Source organism: Eptesicus fuscus, chromosome 4 (genome assembly GCF_027574615.1).
Source record: "Eptesicus fuscus isolate TK198812 chromosome 4, DD_ASM_mEF_20220401, whole genome shotgun sequence".
NCBI lineage: Eukaryota > Metazoa > Chordata > Mammalia > Chiroptera > Vespertilionidae > Eptesicus > Eptesicus fuscus.
This window is the reverse complement of record NC_072476.1, coordinates 85,079,649-85,098,507: the sequence shown is the minus strand read 5'-3', so window position 1 is coordinate 85,098,507 and position 18,859 is coordinate 85,079,649. Positions and strand designations below refer to the sequence as shown.

The following is an 18,859-nucleotide window of genomic DNA, read 5'->3' as shown; positions in this document are numbered from 1 at the left end:
GCATGGCTGGACAAATACGAGAGGGGGACAGAGGAGGAAACAGATCAAGAAAACAAGGGACTTTAGTTTCTGATAAAGGTGGCATCTCATATTATCAAGGCAAAAATAAATAACATCAAGGGAACTAAATAGGAATTGAAAAAATGGCAAAATTGGACCCATATCTCATTCCAGACAAGAGAATAAAGTACAAATGGTCAGAGAATTATAAAAAATTAAAATTAGACCACAAGCCTATTAGAAGAACACATGGGCATTTTTTAAAACCTGAGTAGTGAAAACCTTCCAACTAGGACTCAAATAAAGATTTAATGAAGAAAATTTAATAAAGTCAACAGTATATAAATGTTTGCTTTCCTCCTCCTACCCCAGAACAGTATGATGAAAAGCAATGGCACACTGAGGAAAATACTAACAGCTCTTACCCTCCTGTAAGGGCTCAAAACCCTCATTTGAGCATGGTACTAATAAAAACCCTAATTGATAATATGTTTTAAACAATCAAGGAACAAAAGAGTTAAACAGTCAATGGAAAAATGTGCAAACATCAAGAAGAGACACTTTATTAAAAAAACATGCAAATTTCTTTTTAAAACATGGGTATATATTTAATGCCATTTGTAGTAAAAGAACTATTACCCTGTGGAGGGGATTGGGCACTCTCTAGCAAAACAATATGAAGTACAGATGATGAAATAGTCACTCAGGAGATGAGTGGGGATAGGAGAGGGGATGGAGAGGGAGAGAGAACTCTGCATAGAACAAGGGGTTTTTTGCAAGAAGAAAATGATTTATATGGTCAAAAATATAATCACATTTTTAAATATATAAAGGGCAACCCTAAAACTAAACACAAACAGGAACAAATGTTTATTTTCAATTTACAGTTGGGAATCGAGGGCCAATTTATATGCGGATTCTCAACTACCAGAGTGGTCGGTGCCCTTAATCCTAGCATTATTCAAGGGTCAATTGTATAGCAAACTAATATAAGTACAGAAGAAAAAATAACCACTTTGAGTATTTTAAGCACTGCACTCTGTATACCCTTAGTAGAATATCATCTAGGGCCAGCATAATATGTTGTCAAGAAATTTTTTATGATGGTTTTAACACATGAATTGATTATCATATAGAACAAAGAGCAAAAGTACATGATAAAATAGTAAGACTATTGGAGTGTGTTCATCTGTTTAACTTTTGGTATTGACCAACTTCAAAAAGCGACACACTTTTTTAAATGTGCAGGATAAATGAAGCTAATTGTTTTATTCTTTGTTAATAAATGATGATATAAGTGGATTGAGAGGTCAAGGAACAGAATCTAGACTAGTAATTACAAATGTGCTTATAGAAAAAGCTCAAGCAAATAAAAGAGAAGCACAATCTACACTAATAAAAGAGAAACATGCAAATTGACCGTCCCTCCACTATGCCCACCAGCCAATCAGGAGTGAGTATGCAAATTAACCCAACAAAGATGGCGGCAGCCATGGAGCTGGAGCCAGCAGGAGGCTTGGGTTACCTGTGGCAACAGAGGAAGCCAAGCTTCCAGCCTTCCCTGGCCTCCACTCAAGGAGTGGCTGAGGGCCTGGGTCACTGGGGGGTGACCCAGGCTTCCAGACCACCCTGGCCTTCACTCAAGGAGGGGCTAAAAAAAAAAAGGAGGGGCTGGGAGCCTGGGTCACCGGGGGGCATGGCCAGCCTGCAAACAGCCATCAACCCCTCACCCAGGCTGGCCAGGCACCCCAGTGTGGACCCCCACCCCAAAGGGGGTGTGGCCAGCCTGAAAATAGCCCTCAGCCCCTTACCCAGGCTGGTCACGCCCCCATGGAGTAAGAGTCCCCGCTGGGGGGCATGGCCAGCCTGTAAACAGCCATCAGCCCCTCACCCAGGCTGGCCACGCCCCCCCCCAGCAGGGACCCTTACCCCATGGGGACATGGCTGGCCTGCAAACCACCACAGACCCCTCGCCCAGGCTGCCCCACACCCCAAGGGAACCCCCACCCTGATCCAGGACACCCTTCAGGGAAAAACCAGCCGGCCCCCACCCATGCACCAGGCCTCTATCTATACTAATAAAAGGGTAATATGCTAATTAGACTGGGACACCTTCCAGGAGACCTTACGGACGTTCTTCTGGACAAAGCCATGGTGGCAGGGCCGAAGTAGAGGCGGTTAGAGGCCAAGAGGGGAGGGCAGTTGTGGGTCATCAGGCCAGGATAGGATGGCAGTTGTGGATGATCAGGCCGGTAAGAGGGGGGGGGCCTTTGGGGGTGATAAGACCAGCAGGGAGGGCCAGTTGGGGGCCAGGAGGCCATCAGTGGGGGTCAGTTTGGGGTGATCAGGACAGCAAGGGGGCAGTTTGGGGTGAGCAGGCCAGCAAGGGGGCAGTTGGGGGCAAGCAGGCCAGTGGGGAGGGCAGTTGGGGTCAAGCAGGCCAGCAGGGGGGGCAGTTGGGGGCGAGCACGCTGGCATGGGGGGCAGTTGGGGGTGATCAGGCTGGTGGGGGCGGCATTTGGGGGCGAGCAGGCTGGAGGCGGGGGGCAGTTGGGTGTGAGCAGGCCGGCAGGCAGAGTGGTTAGGGGCAATCAGGCAGGCAGGCAGGTGAGCGGTTAGGAGCCAGCAGTCCCGGATTGTGAGAGGGATGTCTGACTGCCAGTTTAGGCCCGATCCTTGTAAACCAGCAGTAGGACATCCTTCGAGGGGTCCCAGATTGGAGAGGGTGCAGGCTGGGCTGAGGGACACCCTCCCCCCCATGCACAAATTTCATGCACCGGGCCACTAGTCTATATATATAAAAAGCCAGTGTTCGTGACGACTGTGACAACCAAATGACCAGTTACCATGAGATGCATTGAGCACCTCTTGGTCCCTTCTCCCCTGGCCCACAAGTGGGGTGGGGCGGGACTGGGGACTGGCAAGCGGGCTGAACAGCTGACCTCTTGGTTCCTGCCTCCGGCCCGCAGGCTCCAATGGATCAGCAATGGTGAATGGCAGAATTGGGGTGGGTGGTGGGAGGACCAGGCTGGCTGTGAGGCGATTGGGATCACCAGCTCATCCCTGGCTGCTCAGGGGCTCAGGCCTGCAGGAAAGCAGGTGCCAGTGACTTCACCTCCACGCATGCGCCGGGCCGGCTGCTGATGGAATGCACTGCCTGCTCAGGGCCGCTCATGCTGGGGCAGGTAGGTTACGGGCGTGCCCTGCAGCTTCCGTCAGCACCTCAAGCCCCAGTAGCAATGGTAGCAGCAGTGGCGGCGGCGGCGCCCACATGAGCGGCCCTGAGTGGGCAGCATGTTCCATCAGCAGCCGGCCCGGCGCATGCACATAGAGGTGAAGTCTCCGGCACTTGCTTTCCCACAGGCCTGAGCCCCTGAGCAGCTGGGGATGAGCTGGTGATCCCAACAGCCTGACAGCACTGTGGCGGAGGCAGCGTTTGGCCTGGGGACTGGTGAATGGGCAGAAGATGGCACTGATCGCAGGAGGCTAGACCCTAGGGATCCTACATGCATGATTTTGTGCGCTGGGCCTCTAGTTAGACATAAAATTAAAGAAAATTGTTTTTTTTCTTGGAAAAAAATACCACAGATTTTAAGTGCTTAGAATTTTTCAGGCAGAAATAATGCTTACAGTTTTATTATTTTTAATTATGGAAATGCAACAAAAGTTAGTGTTCTATAAAGGAAACAGATATCAGGCCTCTTCCAGTGTCACAGCTGCACAGAGACTGAGAAAAATACACTCTAATTCCAACATCTTATACCCAGACAATGGGTTGCTTATGCAGGAAGTCAACGGAAAACTGTTGTCATGGAGATTGCCTGTGTTCCCCATTCCCCCTTTCCAGAGTTTTCAGGTGGCCCCTTGTGCCTCCCCTGTATGGCCATGAGCCTCAGAGGGCTGGCTGCTTGCCCAGCGGGCAGGAGGCCTGACTTTTGTAGGACTGACTCCATTCCCTGCCTGACCCCTAGGAGGCATGAGAGTTTACCCAATTCAGACAGTGAGACCTTAGGAGAGATTTGTGGAGGCTGCTGGGAAAACATTCTGATTGTGGCACAGAGCCATTTTCCGTCCAGAGGGCAGGATTAGGGAGGAAGCTTGCAGTGCTTCGGGGCACTGGCCACTCCATTGTGACCATGAGGGCTTCCAGCCTGGGACAACACTAATGCTCCATGTCTTAGCACAAGAGGCAGATCAGACCTCAGTGCACAGCTAGTTGGTCCCCGTTGTTCCAGCCTGTTAGTGTAGGGCAAGCATGTCAAACTCAAAGGCTAACACGGGTCAAATAAACACGGTTTAAGTTTATGTGGGCTGCAAAAAAAAACAAAACTTTCAATTTTCATAGGTTTATTTCGATAGAGACATGCTGAATACAAAGGGCTGAAATAAATGAGTAACCGTTAACATAAAATAATAGAACATTTTAATAAAAATTAATATTTTTTTCTTTTTTTTAAAAATATATTTTATTGATTTTTTACAGAGAGGAAGAGAAAGGGATAGAGAGTTAGAAACATCGATGAGAGAGAAACATCGATCAGCTGCCTCCTGCACAACCCCCTACCGGGGATGTGCCCGCAACCAAGGTACATGCCCTTGACCGGAATCGAACCCGGGACCCTTGAGTCCGCAGGCCGACGCTCTATCCACTGAGCCAAACCGGTTTCGGCAATATTTTTTCTTGAACATTAACTTATCAGACACTGAATAACTGCACAAATTAATAAGCATAACACAAATAAATCTATTTTTCTTGTTCTCCAAAAGCGAAATATTTTCTGTTGCACACACCAAACAAGTCAGTTCAAGACTAATGACGTGGCAGTAGGCTGCTAAAATATTCGCTGCTAGTATTAGTGGAGAGAAATGGTGCGCCTGCGCGTAAGGCGCTTAAGGGAAATGAATGCAACATGATTATAGTAATCAGCCATTAGTGAACGTTTTAGTTCATTATTAATAATTATGTATAACAGGATATTGTAAAAATCAAGTTACAAAATTTTTATTAAAACGTTTCTTACCTACCGTTATATTGGCTGGCCCGCAAAAATATTTGTTGTGGGCTGAGTGTGGCCCTCGGGCTGAGAATTTGACTTGCTTGGTGTAGGGCCTTTGTTACTATAGCCAAAAACTTCCTATTGACACAGGCATGCCACTTGGATCATACAGTTCACACAGCATGTTACTTTTTTGAAAAACAGAACTCTTTAATATAAGGATGCCTAGGAAGAGTAGGTGTTGAAGCAAATAGGAGTTGGGAGCACAGACCAAGACTCAGCAGAGGGCATTAGAAAGTAACATTGAGTAAACGCAAAATGCTGCAGGAGAGGTGGTGGCCAATGGGAGCAAGATGGAGGACCTGGCTCCTCAAAGGAGGGTGGTGTGTGTCTTGGCTCTCAAGTTTCATCAGGAAAAGCTGGGATATTGGGAGATGGTAAAAATGGACTAAAATGTTATTTCTTCAAGGTCTTACCCCAGAAGAAGCTGTGAACTTCATCTTGTCTGCCTTGAGGATGAGAAGATCCAGAGCCAGGAAGGGAAGCCCGCCATTCATGCCCGCTGTGAAACAGTCTGGCCCTCAAGGTGGTGCAGCTGGGCTTGGAGGCCAAGTCACAGTGATGATGGTGCCGGCAGGGCAGTGAGGGCACTGCCACCCAGGAACATGGCAAGGAATTGACTTAAAAGGTTCACTTGTGTGTGTACACTTTATGTGTATTTCGTGTACTCCTGTGGGACGCTCTCATGGCTGTAAATAAGGTTCCTTTGTTTCTAAAAATAAAATTTATCTTTTGTGAAGAGATAAAATGATTTTAAATTTTTACTTTAATAATAAAAATATGAACTGAGAAATTTCTAAACTTAAAGTAGTCACGTGAAGAATTAAAGGCAGGATAAATATATCCTGCAGATTCCCAGAGAAGATAAACTAAAAATAAATCAGATAGCAAAAGATAGCAAACATCAAAGACATTTTTTAAGTCAAAAATAATTGGCCAAAGGCCTAATATATAATTTTTTGATAACAGTAAGTAAAAGCAATGGTTCATGAAATCATGCAAACCATCAACTTAATTTTATGAAACATGTACCTATATAGAAAAGACACTGAAGTGGAAGATCTAAGCCATTGACTTGCAACAGGTGTGTCTCGAGAATTTTAAAACATGCAGTGCCTGATTGTTTAGAGGCACTGACCTCTTTTCCCTTAGATTGTTAAATAAAAAATGACAACAGTAAATGCAACAATAGCTGTCTGGTGTTAATAAATCAAAACTATATCTATTTTTTTTGTTACATTGGCAAAAAATGTAACTTATTGTGTTGTATACCAAAGAATTTTAGTAATTAGTTTATGTGTGCCATACAATTAAATTTAAGAGCTAGTCAAATCACATAGGTGATTTTACTTTTTTTTCCAATTTTTTTTGTAATGGATGAGTTCATTTATAGCTATGAACTTAGCCAAACTTGAATATGTATTGATATATATTTACTTATTTACTACATATTTATTTATACATATTTATTACACACTTATGAAAACTATGGAAGCATATCTTTGGTTTTATTTCATGAATAATGGAGTTTGCCGGTGGCCTAGCTTCTTGGCCATGGTGTGTCCACCTGTTGTACTATCCCATGCACATACTGCAGTGTCTCAGGCTCTGAGGAGGCGATACTAACAGTGACCACCAGATCATTCCTCGTCTTCTTGGACGAGTGGGTCCCCTGGTAAAGAAAGCTCCGTGTGACCAATGACAAAGGCCTTAGAGGCACTGGGCTTCCACTGTGGATCCCAGCTCGTCTCCATCTGACAGCGAGGAAGGGGGCAGGTCCCAGTCTCACAGAGTCACTCACCGTTCATTGAGCACCTGGGAGAAGCTGCCGTGGCTGCAGTGTGGATTTGGGGTGCCCTATCCTGCAGGGGCTCTTCACTACAGGCTTCCACAACAATGCAAGCCGGTCATTAGTAGTGACCACACATGCTGACCCCCCTTGTCACCCAAAAGAGTTGGTTTTCTAAGAAAAAAACATGGCAAAGTCCTCTACGCCGGGTGGAGGAGGTCAGTGTTCGTGATGGAAAGTGAGAAATCTGGGCGACGTCATCAGCAGAGCCTTGCAGGCAGGTCTCACACACGCTGGGGACAGCTGCCACAGGACCGAGGAGCGCGTCTTCACCACGTGCCCGCACCACTTGCTGATCACTTCTAGGGGGAGAATGTCACACCAGTGGTTACTTAGAATATGTGAGAATGTGGCCTGGTTTCCAAAATAAGCTGTTGGTAATTCTCACTGTATTTAATGTCCAGCTGTTTTTTTTTGTTTTCTTTTCCCCCCTGTGGTTTTTTGTTTCTCATTCAACATCTGGAGGAGCTCATTAAGTTGGGGGATGATGCGAAGGTTGAGAGAGTGTCTTCTAATTAAAAAAAGAAAACTAATTAGGAATACATCCAGAGAGAAGGGAAAACAGCAATTGTTCTTCTTAACACGCAGGGCGACGGGATGGAAGAAAAGGTGTGTCACTCACGTGTGCAAATCCACATAAACTCCCGAATCAAAGTGTGCAGATGTCATAGAAGGGCTACGTGTCCTAAATTTGGTCTAATCCAAACTTCTTCCTTCTTATTATTAATAAGGTCACGTTTTGGTAATCTTGACTACTGCAGTAATTGCATTTCTCATGTTTTCTCTTTATCATCATTATAATTTTTTAAATGTCACAAAATGGGCATTTTCTCAAATCTGTATCTTTGCTCTGACCCCTCTCCCCCTGGGCATCCCCTGAATTCCTCAGAGGAAGACCCCACATCATCCCCACTCTCCATCTACACTGTCAGTACTAACCCTTTTGGTTTTTTTCTAAGAGGCATTTTAATAAAAGTTCCGCAATGTCTCGTCCATGCTTTAAAATCTCTTATACTGGGCTTCCCCAAAGCAGCTTGAGGGAAGGGTTTAAGGTGGTGAGTTTGTCTGGGGTGTGACCCAGGAGGCCTGATCAGGTATAGAAGATTGGTTCTCCTGGGGACACGCCTCAGGGGGGGCCCACAGCAGGTGAGCAAGCTGGTGTATTTATCCACAGATCCCCACCCCAACCCCCTGTGCTGGCTAAGGGCTGGCTGGAGATGTCTGTGGTGTGGGGACCACCTGGTGTACCTCCAACAGTGGAGGAGCAGGCTGCAGAATTTGATCAGGGACATCATCCATGGCCGTGGGGACGTCTGGAGCTGTTGAACACAAGGATGAACAGGGAAGCAGGGCCCAGTCTTTTGTTTTAAAATGCAGACGCTGTCCAGCTGGCGTGGCTCAGTGGTTGAGTGTCGACCTATGAACCAGGAGGTCACGGTTTGATTCTAGGTCAGGGTACATGCCTGGGTTGTAGGCTCAATCCCTAGTGGGGGGCTTTCAGGAGGCAGCTGATCAATGATTCTCTCTCATCATTGATGTTTCTATCTCTCTCTTCCTCTCTGAAATCAATAAAAAAAAATAAAAATATATATATATATATATATATATATATATATATATATATATGAATGCAGACGCAGCCTTGGCCTGTGTTTCTCAGTGGGTTGGGAATTGTCTCATACACCGAAAGATTGCTGGTTCGATTCCCAGTCAGGGCACATGCACGGGTTTCAGTTTGATTCTCGGTAAATCAGCCAAAATCCAGGAAGCAGCTGATTGATGTTTCACTCTCACATTGGTGTTTCTCTCTCTCTCCTTCTCCCCCTCTCTCTAGAAAAAACAATAAAAAAGTATTTTAAACAATGCAGACACATTTTGCTTCTGTGTCATCAAAATTTAAGCTTTAAAAATGTTTTACATGTTGTCACACAGCATGACTCTGTCTACAAAGGGAGACCTGTACCCCCTTCCCCCGACCCCTGCCAACTGCATCATGTGACACCAGAAATCACCTGGGGAAGGAGGAAGCAAATGTTCCCAGGAACTCTGAGCATCTTTACACCCACAGTGATGAGCACACAGAACCCAGATTATTCTGACAAAATAGGCACGCCTCCTGTTAACCCTGTCTAAAAGGAACATTTTCTTGTGTTGGTGCATGATTGTCTGCTTCAGACTCCCAATGGGAGGGTGTAGAACCATTGCCAGGGTGAGGGAAACTTCCAGAAGCCATTGGTGTATGGCACCAGCGGGTTGAGACCTTCTTAACACATTTCACTTGTGATCTTTTAAAGCTGTCAGACCAGAATGATTTTCAGTCACTTTGCTCTGGAGTGGATTTAAAATCATGTCCCAAAGGTGGAAGATTAATAGATTAAAAAGGCAAAGTATTAACCTAGCCCATCGTCCTGTCTCCTTACCCATAAGATACAGTATCACTGTCATGCGGCGGTGGCAGGTCTTCGATGAGGCATCAGCGGGCCTAGAGCTGGCTTCCCAGCGACACGCCCACTGACTGGGACCCGACTGCTCCCTGTGTGGCTGGATGTGGGGAAGAGGAGGCATGGCCAGCATCCACAACACAGGGAATATTTGCTATTTTCTTGAGAGAATTAAGCATTTTTCTTCATTGTTTCATGTTGTTTCCCAAGGAAGGATGAGGGAAATGCTAAAGGTATCATTCTCTTCAACATTTTGCTGCAAAGGATGTGTGGGTAGGAATGAGAATTTAGATCAACAGCCGTGGGAAATCCTGCCAGCTGACGAGGGGTTTTGAATTGAATTTTCAGAACTGCTGCTGTGCTCAGGAAGGCTGAGGTGCCAGTTCTTCCTCCTACATTTTGTAGCTTCGTGGTCAATCTGTGAGAAAAGAGCAGCTTTAATTCCTCCCTCAGACAAAGCAAAACTCTTCTCATCTGAGAACTCAAGTGTCACTGAGTGCCAACTGGTGTCAGGATGAAGGTGTGGCCCTGTTTCCGCTCTCACTCCACAGAGTCCCCCCCGGCACTGACTCCACATGGCCCCCGTCCAGGCAACTGTGGGAGTCTCCACTGAATGGACAAGCGGCTGCAGGGCACAGCCTCAGCCCCTCCTCTCTCCTTCCCTGGAGCCTAGCATGTACCAGGCACACAGTGGGCACACAATAACTGCTCCATGCATGGGGGCATGTTTGGGTGAACCTACACTCTACCTAGAATCTTAACACGCATCCTGGAGCCATCTCATATACCCCAAAGAAATGCTTTGTGATTCACTCACATGCATGGATTGTGCTGGAATATTTTCTTCTGTGCTTTACAGAAATCTTACAAGACTTTGTACTTTAGACACCACCTTGAGATCCAACTTCCCCTTAGGAGGGGAGTGACTGCAGAGAGCCAGACAGACCCTCACAGCCAATACTTCCTTTATACTTGTAACAAGCGCCGGCCAAGCAACGCTCACGTGAAATTTTGAATGCTGACGGAACGGGCTCAGCTCAAAGGTGTGTTTTTTCTTCTGAAATGTCAGAAACAAAAAAAAATTCTTCCAGAAGCCCCTCAGCGATCTCGCCCCCTAAATCACGAGGATGTCTGAAGTCTAGTGTCACAGGGACCATATTTTCTATGGCATTCTTTCAGAGTACGTTCCTGGAAAAGTACTTTGGGGCCAGAATCTGAAAGTCTTAGGAATTATTATTATTTTCATTTCACCACGAGGCAGTGGGGCAGAACGGCGCTGGGGGCCATGTGCCAAGTGTGGTCTCTGCCGCGGCTCCGGCCTGTCTTGTCTGGAAAGACCCCCGGGTGTAAAGGCCTGGGGGGCTGGGCCTCCACTTGCATTGGTGCTCCGTTCTTTCTGAGGTCAGGCTCCAGGGAGACTGGGGAGACGATGCCACTCTGCCTTCCCAGGGTCCTGTGTGTGTCACACATAAACTCCCATAGCACAGTGATTTGTACAATGGACAAAACATGAAGTTAGGAGGGCGTCCAGCAGCGTGGCCGACTCAGTCCTGCTCTTTGGGCTGTGAGGCCAGCCTGGCTCCTTGAGTCTCAGGGACAAGAGGAGACCAGGGAGGGTGCTGGCCAAAGGAGGTGGATTCTCCTCCTAGGAGCCAGGCTGCCCTGGTCCAGGTCCTGAGGAGACAGGGCAGTTGTCAGGTACTTGGGGCCACCTCAGATGGTGACAGAAAGAGAAGGTGCAGATGATCATTTCTCAGGACACGGCCTGGTGGAGAAGGCCCTCAGCAAACGTTAGCTGATGTGGTTGTGATCATTTGGGAAGGTGGGTGAACAGTTTAGAGGTATAAATGGGTGGAATGTGTGCATGTGTGTAATCGTATGGTAGGCACACACTGCTTATGCATGTTGCCAATAGAAAAGACTCATCTTCCTTATTTAATGCCCATGAGATCAAAGTGTATGTAAAACCTGCTTTTCTTTCTCTCAAAAGTATGTTGTTAAGATCTAGTCATCTTATAGTTGGAGCTGGGCATTTTCCATTAACATGTGCATGAATTTCATCGCTGCACATACCTAGGTGTCAGTTTTCCTGACATGGCTGAGATCCAGGGGTGGTGCCTCACCTGTCTCCTCACTGCTCCTTCTCCTGTCCAGGGCAGGAGCTGGTGCCACTGAAGCTCATCCAAGTGAATGAATGAATGACCAAGTGAATGAAAAAGTGAGTGAATGAGTGAATGGATGAATGAATGAGTGAATGGATGAGTGAATGAATGAATGAGTGAATGGATGACTGAGTGAGTTGGGAGCTACTGCCCAGAGTCAAACACAGACACCTTGTGTTCTTTCTCTCAAGGAGCTGGTGGGCTAATGAGAAAATAGTGCTATTCCAGGGGCTGGTGTACATCCAGGTGCAATGCTGTGGACAGGAGAAAGGATTGATTGGGTCTGCCAGGCATGGGGAGGCAGGAAGCCTTCCTGGTGGAGGGGGAATGGAAAAAGAATCCTGTTTCTTGCCTCCAGCAGGTGTTGCAGAGGCTTTGTAGTGTGAATATGGCAGTGTCCCTACCAGGCACCTCTCTGCACGGGGAGGGCAGGATGAGCTCTTGAAGAAAAATCAGGAGAAAAATCAGAGGCATCTTGGCATCTGGGCAGGGCTGGCGTGGGAGGCAGGTTTAACTACAGAGGGGAGGACAGACTTCCCTCCAGTGCTGTCACAGGCACGCTTCCCAGCTCGTGCTGATTGAAAACCATCACAGTGTACTCGTATGGGGTGAGGATGAAGGGGGAAAGGCGGGAGAGATAAGGAGCACTGAATGTGAGAGCTGGAAATGGGTCCAATTTAGAGCTGTGGGTTTTCAACCTGCCCACGCACTGCTGGGCTCTCTCTGGATCGGCTTCCGCCTCTGTAGGGCCAGACGCATCAAGTCATTACTAAGAAGGGTTTTATTCCAGCTGAAATGCAGGTATGGCAGGCTCGTGTGTCCCCATTGATTCTGACTTTGTACCTGCATGTGTGGAGCTGAGGGGGCCACGCGGTTGGGAGATAAGGGGAAGCAAGAATACCAGCAGTCCTGGAAGGTTTGATCTGGGTCAGCGCAGGCCTGGGCCAGGATGGGGAGCAGACCAGGATGCCTTCCCAGGGGGCCCTCTGGAGATGGGTTGGGGGCTCCTTGTCTTTATGTGGAACCCTGGCCAGGCGCCAACCATGGGTTTCTCTGTGGGGGTGCACATGCTCCTGACCCTATGACATGAAGTGCACAGGAGCACCCTCTTGGTGAGCCTGCTGCACGCCTTTTGGACGGTGTTGGGGTCTCTGTATGTGTGGTTGCAGCGCTGGGCCCCTTGCTCACTGTGCATCCTGTCCTGCCACTTCACAGTCAGTCCCTTGTCTTCCTCTCGGGTGAGCTGTCCCGTGTGTCAGGACATGAATAGAACACAAAACACATGAGTCAATGAGGAACAGGCTTGTGCAGGGGCGACTCTGAAAACAAATTCCTGTCCCAAGTTGAAGGAGAAGCTCCTGTGTGGGTGGGAACCCCGGCTGCCCTAACAGACCCGACCTCAGACCCTGGATGGGCCACAGGTGTGGTGAGCAGAGGGCACGCAGCACCGGCTGTCCTGGGGATGGCCTTCCCCCATGGAGGCAACTCCGAATCTGACCACGCCCCTTTCAGTGTCTTGCTCAGTCTCCTGGGAGGCCTCGAATTTCCATCCACGCCTCTCCCTGTCTCTGCTCTATTTTCCTAAGAAGTTTGCTCCTGAGTTTTCCTTGATTCCCTTATTGGGGATGAGAAAGATGGGGTCAGCTCAAACCCAGGACAGCTTGGAGCCACAGCATGGAGGGAGACAGTGAGGAGCTCCCACCTTTGTCCCTGCTCTCTGCATCCTCAATGACCCCATCCTGGTGGCTCAGTGGCCTCTGCCGGGTACCCCAGAGAGGCACAAGGGCCCAGCCACCTCCCCCACAGATAGACTCACTGCCCAGAGTGCCTGGCTTGATGTCTTTCTCCTCCACCCAACAGACCTTGCAGATGGAGACAGTGTGGCATCACTGCAATCTCGCCCTCAGTCCTCACATCACCTTCTCCTCTGTGCCTTCTCCTTTTCCGTGTCTTACAAGGACACCCACCTCTAGATGTAGGGCCCACTCTGATTCAGGAAGGTCTCATGTGGATATCCCTATCATGTTTACATCTGCAAAGTCCCTTATTGTGAATCAGGTCACTGCCCTCTCAAATTCACCTATTGAAATCCTAACGCCCAAGGTGATTGTGTAAGGAGGTGGGCCTCTGGGAGGTGACTAGATCATGAGGGTGGAGCTGCCAGGATGGGTTAGTGCCGGTATAGGAGAGACCTTAGGGAACTCCCTCTCCCCTCCCGCCAGGTGAGGACAGCAGGGAGGAAGCTGTCTGCACCTGCAAGAGGGCCTCTGTCACACCCAGCCACCCTGGCAGCATCTTGAGCAGCCAGCCTCCAGAGCTGAGAGCCATACATTTCTGCTGTGTCTAGGCCCACCAGTTGGTGGCAATTTGTTATGGCAGCTGAAATAGACTAAGCACTCACCTTTTGAGGTTCCAGGTGAATGCATCTTTTGGAGGAACACTTTGTGACCCCCTATGATGAGGTTGCCCGAAATGGTGACTTACTGAGGTATCAGAATGCTGTGACTTCAGCAGCTCTTGTTTTTCTTCTTGTATGTTTATCTTGTCAATTTGTTAAGTATTTGATAATAAACCAATCAACATAGTTTCTAAGGCGAGGGCAGAAATTCAAGTCACCTATTTAAAACCCCATGTCAAAGGGATTTTGTAAAAAAATATTTCTTGTGTGCATAGTTTCTTCAATTTTTTTTTCCTTTGGGCTTTATTTTGCATTCTGTCTTGGGAATTTGAGACTATCTGAAAATCCTTTGAGATAATGGATGCATTTTAGATCAGGAGCCGCTGCTCTGAAAAATTATCGTCCCCACCAGAATAAAGCTTTCTTGCGTGAGGAAAACTGGCCCAGCTTCATTCCAGATATCTCCAGAGTGCTGGGGTTTGACCTCAGCCTTTCTGTGTTTTGGTTTCCTCTCGTTTAAAATGGGAATTAATAAAAACGGAATCTCTCTGTTCACCATAATGATGTCAGGGGCGCTGGATGAATGCAGCGTTAGTGCATGAGGGCTAGAATTCCCCCAGGGGAGATTGACACAAAGACCATATGAGAAACAGGCTGAGCTGCAGGAGTGCCAGCTGCGGACGGTTAGTGTCAGGTGCGTAAACCTTGGCTCCACCTGGGAGCTGAGGAGAAGCTGCTCTTGCTGGACCCCGGATGACCCAGGCCAAGCCCTTGGCTCTGCCCCCAGGGCAGCCCCTCACCATCCTGCTCTGTTGCCTAACTAGCTCCATTATTAAATGGCAAGCCGCTGGAGCACGCTTAGTTCCCTTGTGAGTACTTTTAAGGAAAAGCACAGATTTGCCAAGAACATCCAGGACTCTGGGTGCCTTTTGTTTGAAGACTTCGGAAAATTAGATTGCATGCCTTGCTCCATAATTTCTACTTCAGAAGATAAGGCTGATCTGGGGGAATGTAATTTTGACTAATTTATTGGCAATAGTTAGACTCTTCTCCCTGCGACACATCTGCAGATCATTTCCCCCCACGAACTGTTTTGGGGTTTCCCAGTTATCAAAGCCCCGACACATCTGCTGCCCGCATGAGCGTAGAGCACATGCCTGCCCCAGGCCCGCTGGCCTGGCACCTCCTCGTGTCCACCCCCTGATGTGATGGGGACATTTCACACACAGCAGGGGAGCTGAGAAGCCCGCCCTTCTTATCTTTCTATGGTATTTGTCACTGTGATGGGATCAGTGATGAGAAACTGGAGGTCACAATTTGGAGTTGATATCAGGCAGTTCTTCGGAAAGCACCAGTTTCAAGGTCAACTGGTGGATCTCATTTAGCCAAACCCAGTCCAAGGAGTGGTGTTGTCCGAGGCTGCACCTGGAAACTCCCCTCGTGCCAGGTTCTGGATATTACCCACGCACCCGGTACTTCCAAGGATGCTCCTCACCCACCAATGAGTCTGAGATTGCAGTTACTGTGCCTGCCCAAGCCCAGGGAGGCATCTGAATGATAAATAACAAAGTAACCAAAACAAGGCTTTTGGTTCCAGTATTCTTGCAGGAAATAAAGAAAGCATGCAAGAAAAAAAAAAAAAAAAAAAGCAGCTCTCACTACACAAAAAGCAAACAAATAAAAGCAAACAAATGGTGAAAAGCCCCACCTCAGCAGTTACCCACCTGAGAGCAGAAGTTTAGGCCATGTCTGTGGTCCAGGCTGCTTGTGACAGCTGCCCCAGGCCTGGTGCTCAGGGTTCCAGGAGGTGGACATCAGCAGCTGCCATGGGTGGACAGACAGGTGAGGACATCTCCACAAGGCCAGGGTCCTCTTAGACCATTGTGGTTCAATCAGGAATTCATCCCCACCTGGCCCCCCAAAACTGGCCAGCTATGGCCATGATGAGTCCATGGGGCATGAGGTTAAGGTGCTTGGTGTCGAATGTCCACGTGTGCCTCCACATCACAACTCAGTCTGTCCCTGAAGGAAGGATGAGGCAGAAGTGTCGGGGGGGGGGGGTCACAGTGCAATGCCGCTGGGTGGTACCCCTGGGCAGCAGGGATGCGAGGTTGTCACCTGTGGCTCCAGGCTGCTCCAGGGTGTGACCCTCAGCGGTTAAGTCTTGAGTGATGGAGTCCCCTCTTTGTGTGGACTCTGCCTCTTGGGTCAACAGAGAAGCTTTCTTTACTACTTTTAGGGGTTCTGCTAGGCAGGCAGACAGCCAAGGGCACAAGCCCAGCACGTGGTGCTGTGTTTACTGGGGATCAATGCTCTCCTTCTCTGTTCCTCACTTTCCCTCCATCTCCTTTTCTCTTTTCCCCCTCCCTACCCACCCCATCCTGTCTTTCTCTCTGTCTCTCTCCTCAGCCTCAGTAACTTTGCGTGGAGCCCTCTTCTCTTGCTTTTCCTTCACACGAGTGATTCTCACTCAGCAGCGCAGCCCCATTCTCAGTGCCTCTCCTCGTTGGAGCCTTTCCTGACGCCCAGGATTGGGCTCCCACTCAGACATGTTCCTGTGCTTGTTTCAGTGTCCGTGGCCTTGGCTGATGCCACTAGGACACTAGTAGGTGCTTTTGAATTCAGGTCATGACCCGCCCCTGGCTCAGGTGTTCTTGTGTCCAGTTTACATGTGGGGAAACTGAGGCTAAGGATGGCACGCTACATATGAAGTCTCTTATATAACAACGGTTACAGCCACCGTGGGAGCCCAGTCCTGAAGGCAGGTGCCGGGCAGCTGAGAGAGAAGATGCCAAGAGTGGCCCAGCCACCATGAACAGGGACTTCTTCCTACGAGAAGGCTGGAGGCCCAGTCACCTGTCCTGGGCAGGGCCGCCCCTCTTCCCTTCCAGGTTTTGGAGAGTTTGTCACAGTGAAGCAGAGGTTTCAGACCAGGGCCGTGTCCTTCAGAAATTCTATCAGCAGGAACCAGGGACCACAGGAACCCCTATCTCTCCATAGCTCACCCCGCTCCCCGAATCTGGGACCCTTCCTACGGAAATAGCTTCTCAGAGGCAGAAATGTGGGACAGTGTCTGAGTGTGGACAGAGCCGCTTCAAACTGCCCATTGCTCCACAACACAGAGCACCCACGTGCCATCCCACCTGCGTGTGCATTTTCCCCGCTGGTATCTGCTCCCAGGTAGCACGGGCGCCTCCGCACTCCAGCCATGAGTTCCGTGCACCTGTTTGAACCTGTGATTTCCTGGAGTCATCTCCCTTGACAAGCTGGGGGAGCTCTCGTCGAGATGGGGTGACTGTTTATAGAGGGAGCTCCGCCACCCCCCTTCAGTTCATTCAGCACCAGATGTCTTTAATTACTGCCATGCACGCTGAACACCCTGCGTAGCCATTTCCCCTTTAGCAAGACCGTGTGTGAGTGTGTGTGTGAAAAAACGTAAACAGATTGTATAACAAAGTGTTCTCTAGCTGTCAGCAAGAGCTTTGAAAATAAAACACTTCCCTCCCAACTCACAATTGGCTGGCAGTCGGCGCATAGTGAATAATCGCTCCGGGGACCCGCGGAAAGATGTGTGGGAAAACTTTAATTAAAAGCTTGTCAGTACAATTTTACCTGGGTGACATCACCCGTGTGCAATGCTGCTGCGGGCTTTGTTGTCTGTGGGATCGTAGGGCACACACTTGTTTTGCTGACAGCAAACAATGCAGAGAGGCCTTTAAGAGCTGGCAGTGGGTGGACCGTGTGGGCGGGAGCCGCTGGGCTGCCGGTGAACCCCGTCGTGTGGGGGCTCCAGCTTCCTAATGAGCAGCTGAAGTCAGCACAGGGGGACGAGGGCAGGGGTCGGGCTGGGCCCTGCGCCGGGGTGATGTGAAGCCAGATGGGGTCCGCACGATTTAGGTTGCGGTCCCACCCAGTGTTCTGGGCAATGCCTGGGGTGGGCGCTGAGAATGTGTTCACCCTAAAGTGCCTCAAGCTCTGCTATCAGAGCAGGTGGGGTGGACAGCTTGAGCAGAGCCAGCAGTGGCCCGTGGGCAGGATGTCCAGCTCCGTCCCAGGACAGAGGTGTGCCTGGTTTGAGCCCAAGCTTCCAGACCTGCCAGAGTGCATCTGAGTGGGCAGTGAACATTCAGGGTTTTGTGTACTCCCAAGCACGCCTCACTAAATGCTTCCTCCCGGCGAAGCAATTATTTTCAGACGTATTCTCCACGAAGACACCCACTCTGTCTCACCTTAAGGTGAGTCACCCAAACCAGTACCAAATCCACCTTAGCCATTTAAAATGCCTTTTGAGGTTAGAAAGAGAAATTGAGTTTTAACCCGTGTAAAGACCTTGAGATTCCTGACCAGCCTGAGTCCCCGCTGCAGGAGCTGGGAGCTGGTGGCTTAGGGACTTGCAAAGGATCTCTCATTCCTTGTTGCTTTTCTTTTGTTCCTTGCTAATTTGTTAGAAGCTTGCATTCCTAATATTAACAGATTAATTGCAAGTTATAGCAATTAAATGCTAATTAATCCATTTTCTGAACAATGCCTTCCTTTTATCTATAACTGTTTACTTGACATACAAATATTTTGGTAGCAATTAAACATTAAACTATAGGCTGACACTTTCCAAACTGTGTTTAGACAAATAAACAAGCAACGGTGTGGCTTTTATCGGTCACTTAAAACTGTTGAGCAACAGAGCCCAGTGCAGTGCTGACACGGCTGAAATAATGACAAGCCTGGGTTGGAGTGAGCACCGAGTTTTTAAGAGATCCCCCATGGTAATTGTGTGACTTGGTTTTGGGTGGACCACATTCATCTCTCACATTAACATCTGGGATACAGGCCCTAAGGACCACCATAGCCCGGTCTGCAGGCAGCAGGAGTCAGAGCAGATTTAGCTCCAGAAGATGCAAGCACCTCCACTCCAAGTTCCCAGCCCCAGACTCTCAAAGGAAATACTTGAAATC

The 18,859-nt window shown here is 48.6% G+C and overlaps 1 protein-coding gene across 2 annotated transcripts in view; it reads left to right on the top strand.

Annotated features, from left to right (window-relative positions):
• The window catches only part of IRX2 (iroquois homeobox 2), a 37,629-nt gene extending 31,833 nt beyond the window's left edge, over positions 1 to 5,796 (top strand). For both annotated transcript variants that reach the window (XR_008555876.1, XM_028139451.2), the window contains one exon: positions 5,467 to 5,796. The gene's annotated coding sequence lies outside the window, so the exon portion shown is untranslated. The remainder of the gene's footprint in view (positions 1 to 5,466) is intronic.
• Positions 5,797 to 18,859: the final 13,063 nt, after the last annotated feature.